At 42.3% G+C, this 9,030-nt stretch overlaps 2 pseudogenes; both read left to right on the top strand.

Moving 5' to 3' along the window:
- Positions 1–1,100: 1,100 nt before the first annotated feature.
- On the top strand, positions 1,101–3,756 carry LOC119529552 (annotated as a pseudogene).
- A 1,078-nt stretch (positions 3,757–4,834) lies between these two features.
- On the top strand, positions 4,835–8,643 carry LOC119530317 (annotated as a pseudogene).
- Positions 8,644–9,030: the final 387 nt, after the last annotated feature.

Here is a 9,030-nt window from a genome sequence, read left to right as displayed (position 1 = left end):
TGAGGTCAGCACAGAGCCAACCCTCATCTGCCTTATATTTTGGCCAGAATACATCTGGCAGCAAAATGCCTTTTTTTTTTTTTTTTTTTTTGTCTAAATGTAATAATATTTGATCATTTTCTTTTATCATTTCCCTTGGTCTGATCACTTTCAGCCCAATGTTTTAACGTGTTTTCCAACGGATTATTTAGAGAAATGTTCCTGGGGGACCCTAAAGGTACCCCCTTCCCTTTATTCCTAGCTGGCTGACTGCCTCAATTCCCCATTCTGAGTCTTGCCTGGGCATCTTTCCCTTAGGATCAGCTCTAGGCTCATCAGAATGTCCCCATTCTGAGTCTTCTTTGGGCATCTTTCCCTCAGGATCTGCCCCAGACTCTTAGAATGTTTCAACCACCAAGGTAATATAATATTTCTTTCCTTACCTTGGTCTGTGCACAGAGTTGCCTGGTCAACCAGAGGCAGGCTTTCCCTTTTCCCCTTTTTCTCATCCACAACCAGCAGATCCAAACATCTGGTCTTGGGCCCTTTAGCTGCCGGAGATGGGCCCCCAATGGCGGAGTCTGAGACCACTCAATCAGTGGGGCATGCCTTCCCTTTGTCAACCTCAGGGGTCCCCCTCCAAAGCTTCAGATCCCAGACAAGCTCCCAAGTTGTTAGAAACAAGCATTATACAAAAAATGCTCACCCGGTTCTGGAGGAGAAAAGAATTTATTTACAGTCTGCAAGAAAGGGCACACGGCCAAAAACGTGGTAGGCTGGTGCACCAGAGGAAGAGAATGGCGATCTTTTAATCTCCTATTCCTAATGCGCAAGTCCCTCCCATTTCCCCATTGACTGGGTACTACAGAGGTTACAGCCTATCCGAAAGAGCTAACTAGCCCATCTTTAAGATTTTAATTTGTACAGCCTATCCAAGGAGCCAACTAGCTCATTGAGATTTTGAATTGATCAGCCTATCCAAAAGAGTTCATTCAGTTTAAATTTTCTGCTGGGAGTTCCCGCCTCTGATTTTACCTCATATCTCTTTACATTCCAGTAACCATGGTTACTTTTCCATATAAGGAGTTGGCACAGATTCTCTTTCTTCCCTTTACCACAGGGCTTGTTTAAGCTGGTTCTGCCTCCATTTTCCCTATTCCATGCTGTCTTTATGTGAAAGCTAAACGTATTCCTTTCTTACACCTTCAGAGGCTCCAATCACATTTGATGCAGATTCTTTTCTTAATGATTTTGATAATATTTTAAGGGCCAAGCCCCCTTGAGTCAGACCCTGATGATCTGGAGGAAGATTTTGAATCTTTAGACAGTGATGATGACTTGGATCTTGAAACAAAGGGGCCTGGGGAAGAGGCTTCTCTGAAAAGAACTCTCGATAATCTGAAATCATACATGACTCAGATGGACCAAGAACTGGCACATACCAGTATTGGCAAAAGTTTCACCACCCAGAAGCAAGTGGAACAACTGTTCCAGACTAGCAGTAATAATTCAGATAAGGAAGATTCTGGTACAGGAGAATCTGTCCTGGCACCTATGTCCTGAACCTGGTTTCAAATGTATTGGAATCCTATAGTTCCCAAGCCAGACTGGCAGGACCTGCTTCCAACCTTTTACAAAGCATGGGAATGTAGCTGCCTCACAACACTAATCACAAGACCACATGAAAGCCAATGAAAGATTAAAGAGCACACACTCTTTCTCTTTTGCCTTCTTAAATATTGGCTTATTGTGTTAACTTCTATTTTTTCATTTAGTAAATATGCTTCTTCATTATAAAAAAGAAAAAGAAAAAAAGCCAATCCATTTCTGGCATATTGCATTCTGGGAGCATAAGCACACCAAAATACATACCAAGCCCCAATCAACAGTGCTCCTGAAAACTCTAATTAAAATATACTGTGGGCACGGGCAGTGGATGTGGTCCTGCCAAGAGCCAAAGATGGCAGTGAATGTATACTCAATGTAAGTGATCAGTGATAACTTAAGTCAACATGACATGATGGCTTGGATCAGTGAGTCTCTGCAGTTGAATTTTACAAAAATCCAACAGTAGTGCTCAGGAGCTGCCTATTGTCAGTTTATGGACATGCTGTTCCCTGGCCCCATTGCTTTGAAGAAAGTGAAATTCCAAGCTAAGTTAGAACATGAATACATCCAGAACTTCAAAACTTCAAGCAGGTTTTACAAAATAATTCCTGTGGACAAATTAGTGAAAGGAAAGTTTCAGGACAATTTTGATTTGTTCAGTTGTTCAACAAGTTTTTTGAAGCAAGCTATGACAGAAAAGCCAATGATCTTGCAGCTGATAGACAAGGTCAAGAAATGGCAGTGCCTCCCTCCCTTGTTATTCCAGCTCACAATAAACCAAAGAAACCTCTTAGCTCTATCAGTGCAGCTCCACAGAGGCCCATTTCAACACAGAGAACTACTGCAGTGCCTAAGGCTGGCCCAGGTGTGGTGAGAAAGAATCCTGGTGGGGATGATGAAGCAGCTGAATTGATTGAATTGATGCAGCAGGTCAATGTATTGAACCTTACTGTTGAAGACTTGGAGAATTCTCAAAGAGTGATTTTTACTTTAGAAAACTAAGAAACATTGAATTGATTCATCAGGAGAATGAGGGGGTTTCTTTTCATAAGCAAAAGTACCTTTTCTTAAAAAGTGCACTTTGCAGAAGTTTCATTCCTTTTCCATTAAATATGAGTTAGGAGCTTTTATCTTGTAGCAGAGCAGTATTAACATCTAGTTGGTTCACTTAGGGAACAAAGGTGCTTTTATGTAATTCATTGAAGTGGAGACCTCAGTAGAGAAATGGAAAGACTGAATTGAATTTTAAGCTAATGTGAAATCATGGCAAAGAATGTTTTAATAAATAAATAAATGCCTTAAGAGTTAAAATATATATACTGTGAACTCCATCTTGTTCCTGCTTCTGTTCAAACCATGCATACAATCTCTCACCCAATTTGTTTCTCCCAGATTGGAAGCCTTTCACAACAAACTTCTCCATGCCAGAGGCTACACTCCTGTTCCCCACGCTCAACCAACAACCCTCAGTAGCATAGCCAGAGAATTCTGTCCTCCACAAGAAGGGTGTATGGCCCACAGACAGCTTGAACAATTACAAAAGATGGACAGTTGCTCCAAATTCCCTTAATATTAAAGGGAGATAGAAGTCTCTGAGAGGGGAATGAGGTAGTGAGGTGAAGTTAGAATTAGGGTGATAGCTGAGCAAAGGGCAAATTCCCAGAAGCTATAAGGCCTCAAGGAGAAAGATATCGCTGAGAAGAACAGCAATAAACAGCACTTGGAGGCCAAAGACCCCCATCTGAATGAGTCATCTACAGAGAAGGGTAAAGCCAAATGACCCCCACCTGCCTGAGTCATCCATGGAATTTGGTGGAGCCAACCGGCCCACCAGAATGCACCATCTACCATGAGACAGCACCCTGGAGCAAAGGGAGGGTAGAAAAGAGAGCCCCAAACAAGAAGGGGGAGGTGGGATAAGTAAAGCTAATCTATGAAAGCAAATGGCCCCACATTGCTGGGGCCTCTCTTACCTCTGTCTTTGTGAGAGTGCCCGCATGTCCTCTCACATGTGTGCTCAATAAATTTTTCTGTCTGCTTACTCTACAAAGAAAAAAAAAAAAGACTGATCCACAACATACTACTGATTTTGAAAGGTGATTACAGAAAACATAACTGCCACAAAAAGTAACATCAAAAATGTGCCAGTCTAGAAGCTGTAATTTCAAGAGATGGCTAACTGGCAGTTCCCCCACCCCACCCCCAGACTTCCAGGAGTCATCTGCAGCTTAATGTAGCCAGGCTGCTGTATCACTACAAACAGAAGGCCCGCCTGTGCTCCAGGATACCTTCTGTGACTTAGAAGTTTCCAGCTCTGGATACAGTTTGGCAGGTATGTTTTATATCCTCCATCCGAGAGCTGTTTGTGCACATCTCTATAGAGCTCCTCTTAGCCTTGGAACTCTTATCTGTTAGCAAGTTGGGAGGTCAGTCTTCATAGTAAACTCAATGCAGGGACTCCAGTAAGAGGATATTAGACCATGGTATAGTTTACTACATATTTATATTCTATCCTGAAGAATAAGAAACATAAATGACTTTCTCATTTCATTCTACATATTCCAAGACCTTTGGTGGAAACAATAAGAAGGCTCAAAGTCAGAGCCGACAAACTGGGCAAGAAATTCATCTTTGCCACTACCCCCTCTGCCCAAAACTGACAGATCTCATTCATTCTCTGACCTTCAAGATATATGGTATTCCCCATCAGGCCTTGAGTACCAGACAGGACCTGAAACACCCAAGAATTGGCTCTTTCAACTTTTGCAAGTAAATGAGAATCACAACTTTACTTCCAAAGTTTCCTCATTATCATAAAGCAAAAGATCTCCCTCACAGCTATTATCACAAGGGCTCAGACACAAAGGGCAGGCATATGCCCTGAACCACAATCCCAGATTCTTCTGTCAGCATCACCAGTGCTGTTTTGGGGATTAAGGCAAAAAAGATGAAGTGTTCCAAATGCTAGCTCAGGACATTATTTCCAATTCTACACCATCTTGGCTGTGCTCTATTACAGCAAATATCAAAATGTGCCCCTTGGACCTCCTATGTAGAGGAAAATAACTGGATGATAGCTTCAGCTGCTGCTCTACGTATCAGTTTTAGTTGTCATGAGAAGTGGCCCATGAAAGAAATGTGTGTGTGTGTGTGTGTGTGTGTGTGTGTCTGTGTGTGTGTCTCTGTGTGTGTGTGTGTGTGTGTGTGTGTGTGTGTGTCTGTGTGTGTGTGTGTCTGGCAGTAGCCAATGACTACTACTGATCCAGGTCAGAGGTCTGGATCAAAAAGGAACAAAAACCAGAGACAAGGAGGTCTGGTAAAAGGCATATGGATGTATAATATATAAGTTTTGTATCCATGTTAAGACCTGCTGGAAACATCCACCACAGAAAAGGCACTTAACAACTAAACAGACAAAATGACTATACATTGACATCAGCCAGCCTTCATCTGCAGCCAACAGGCAAATGAATGGATTGGCCACAGTTGCAAAAATCAAGGCTACTTATATGCCCTGTAGCATGGACTGCCATCTTCCAAAGACAATCTAGCTACTGCTGCCTTTGAATACCCAACCTGCCAATAACAAAGAGGAAAGCAGAATCCCAAGTATGGCTCTACTCCAGGGATACCAACTGGACACTTGGTAGCAATTTGGCTACATTCAGCCCCCTCTATTCTAGGAAAGGCAGAAGTTCATCTACACAGGAATAGATGCCTAATCTCAGTATGGATTTGTCTGTCTTGCTAGAAGAGCCTCAACCAGCACTGGATCTGATGAAAATAACTAAGTGCCACTGTATGTCTGAATTTCATTAGAGAAAACTATTGCTGGCTTCAGAAAATCCTCAGTTCACAGATTATTTTTTCAGAGAATTTCTGAAGTGACTTTCTAGAACTTCTCAGGAGATGCTTTGCATTAAGAGAGTCCACCACAACATTGTATATACTGAATATATCTCCCATCAAGAGCACATCCATAGGAATGTTACTCAGCTGGAAACTCCAATGTTTCTAAGTGGCTAGGCAGAGAAGGCATGTGAAAAGTGGATGAGATACCAAAAGGATGTTATAACCAGTACATAGATAAGGACCCAGAAACTATCTGCCAACAATTGGAACTAGAGGAAAATAAGAAACAGGACCTTGAGGATAAAGAAAAAACTGCCAAATTTACTGAAGAGCAAGTGAGAAGAGGTCTTGAATGAAAAGAAAAGGAGGCCCTATTTTTAGAAATTAAGTAGAGAAAATGAAGAAAAAGTTACATATAATTCAAATAAAGGAACATGCAGTTCAGCAGCAGAATCTTCCAAATCAATCTCTTTGGGACCAAATGCATTGAAGACTTTAGGGGTGCGAGCCCTCTCTGAGATGGCATCTGAACAACTGAAGCAGTTTGATGAACAGAAGGAACTGAAGCAGCATAAACAATTTCAGGACTTACAGGAAGTGATGGAGAAGAGTTCTAGAGAAGCTCTGGGGCACCAGGAGATGCCAAAAGCTGAGCATCATCACCGAGTAGAAGTTTTCAACCTGAAGCCTTGGGAGGCAGAGCAACAGCACCTAAAGTAAATGGAGCAGGAGCAGCTTCAGAAGGAAGAAGGCCAGATCTACCTGAGGAGACCCTATGTCCTGCAGGAGGAGTTGCTGCACCTCAACCAGCAGCTGGACTCCTGACTAGCACAGAGACCAGCTTCACATAGACCTGTCTGCCTTCCAGACCCAAGACAACCATCTGTACAGTCTCATCTCAGGGATCACTTGGTATAATTCTGAGAATGGCTTTCCTACAGCAGAGGACCAAGCTGTGGCTGAGCAAGCTCTGCAGGAAATGTGCGGCCTCCTTACAAATTTGCCGCAGGAGATCACCCAAGCCTGTGAGGACAAGCATAGGCAAGATGAAGACAAGGCCCAGGTAAAGCAGTGAGAGTCACAGATGCAGCAGGGGCCAGAGGTCCCCCCAGAGTCCTCAGCTTCCAGCCAGGGCCCAAAAGGGAATCAGAATGAAGACCTCCAGGTAAAGGTACAAGACAGTCCAAGGTACGAACCAGCAGCTGCAGGATTCATCCAATCAGTGTGTGTTGGCCTCTGAGGGATTGACCAGCAGCAAGGACAGTCAGGTCAAAAAGATAAAGATGGACCTACAGAAGTCTGCCACCAACCCATCAAGCCATATCTCCATAATTGCAGGCTCCAAGCTGAAGGAGATCTTTGACAAGATCCACACCTTCTCTCTGGAAAACCTGTTCAATCTGGTGGATGCACCATGTCTATCATACTTAACCCACAGGGACAGGACTTTGTCCAGTACAAACTGGCAGAGAAATTTGTGAAACAAGGAGAGGAGGAAGTGGCCTCTCATCACCAAGCAGCTGGGATCTGTGTGCTCCACCCAAGGTTAGGGGACCTTCATCTTGCTCAGCTACATCAAGTGTCCTTACTCTGTTCCTTTCCATTCAGCTTTCAGGGATGGAATGGCCTTCATAGCCAAGCATTCTGATTATCTTCCAAGTAAAGTATTCCAAAGTGGAGCAGCAGGACAACTTTCTAAAACATATGTCTGGGATGATCCATCTCTATGCTGCCATCATCCAGCTCCAGTGGCCATTTGGAAACAGACAAGTGGTTCACCCTCATGGCTTAAATCATGGCTGGCACTGGTTGGCATGGATCTTAAACATGGAGCCCCTGGCTGATGTGACAGCCACCCTCATCTTTGACTTTCTGGAGGTGTGTAGAAATGCCCTCATGAAACAGTACTACCAGGTCCAGTTCTGGAAGATGATATTTCTCATCAAAGAATACTACATCCCCTGAATTGAAGCCATCACAAGCTCATAACAAATGGGCCCTTCATAGACCTCAAGCAGTTCTTGGAGAAATGTTTGCAGCAGCAGGAGATTCCTGTCCCCAAGGGCTTTCTGATGTCTTCCTTCTGGTACTCCTGATGTCAGCTTTGTCACCCACTACAGACAATTGCAGGAAGGCAATAATAAAGCAACTGAAAACAGCTGTTTTGAGAAGTCATGCCAAGTTCAGAAATCTGCCAATATATGTTTTTTATATATTTACACTGTGTGGCTAGGAGAGAAGATTTTCATGGGTCACAAAATATGGGTTCACTTAGTAGATTTGGTAGTTTCTCAAGGGGTTCACATCATGGAGTAAGTGCAATTTGCCTTTCCCACTTCTGAGAAAGTTGAAAAGAGGTTTTTAGTATTTGATCTCATCCTTAATTTCCTTTGTCTCTAGTAATTTTCAGAAAATAAGTGACACCTTAACCATTTAACTCTGAGCTGAAGTGAGACCACCACCTTCACTGTCCTACCCTAACCCCTGTTTGAATGAATTCCCAAAAAGAGCAACAATTCATGAAATCTCCTTTAAAGTATTATTTAATGGTTGAAGCCCAAATCCTTAAATTTAAGTCTATATTGTGGTTGGTATGCTTTTCTCAGCTTATGGAGTAACCATGTAGAGGAAAAGTGTGATGCAGACATGGAATCAGTCCCAAATTGCATCATGGATGACTGAGTTGGTCCTAATTTGAAACTTGGTCCCCAAATAGCTAGAGATGTGTGATTCAGGGTAGGTATCTTTTTTATTTAATTTTATTTAATTTTATTTATTCAATTTTTTTTATTTGTTCATTTGTTTGTTTTTGCTTTTCAGTTTGAATTAAGATAGGCTGAGATGGGGCTTTAAACATACATGAACTGAATATCCATAAGCCATGAATCAGATTAAATAAAGATGTTAGGGAGAAATCAAGAACTGCATAACTCTTCACATGTTCTGAATATGATAAATTTGCCTGACTAAAGCCACTGCAAAAACGCAGAGCTGAAGATCAGTTACGAGTTGAGATTTGTTTTATGAAAGGGTTCATTCTCTTTTATACTTCAGAGGTAATAGCCATGGATCTCTTCCTCTGTGCTCAATGTCATGGGGAGGAAGGGGTTGCCACTGGTACTCTTGAGTGGTTTGAAGTGACTCATTCCTTAAATTGTTGACTGTGGTGCCAAAAAAGGAAATAAAACTTGGCTTTTAATCCTCACCCCCAACACCAAAAAAAAAAAAAAAAAAAAGAAAAAGAAAAAAAGAAAAGAAAAGAAAGAAAAAAACAAAGGAGTCACTAGGACAGTTTTTCATGAAAAACATGAACCCTAAAATAGGTTCATCTGTAGAAAATTGTCTATGCCTTGGAAAATGTCATAGTTCCAGAAGCTTTCTTTGAGCTTACTGACCCTTAAATATAGAGAAAAAGCATAACTGCAGCAGACCCAGGCTCTGGCACCAAGAGGGTAGCCCTACTAACATCACCTCCCAATGGCCCACTAGAGGCCTTTGTGATTCCCATTCTTGTAACCCTTGGCTTTGCAGGGTTAGAACTCCTAGATGCTATGGGTGTAGACCCTTGCCAGAGGAGTCAGAATGGGTTTC

The sequence above is a fragment of the Choloepus didactylus genome, chromosome 3, assembly GCF_015220235.1.
Source record: "Choloepus didactylus isolate mChoDid1 chromosome 3, mChoDid1.pri, whole genome shotgun sequence".
NCBI classification, from domain to species: domain Eukaryota; kingdom Metazoa; phylum Chordata; class Mammalia; order Pilosa; family Megalonychidae; genus Choloepus; species Choloepus didactylus.
This window is presented reverse-complemented; position numbering and strand designations above follow the sequence as displayed.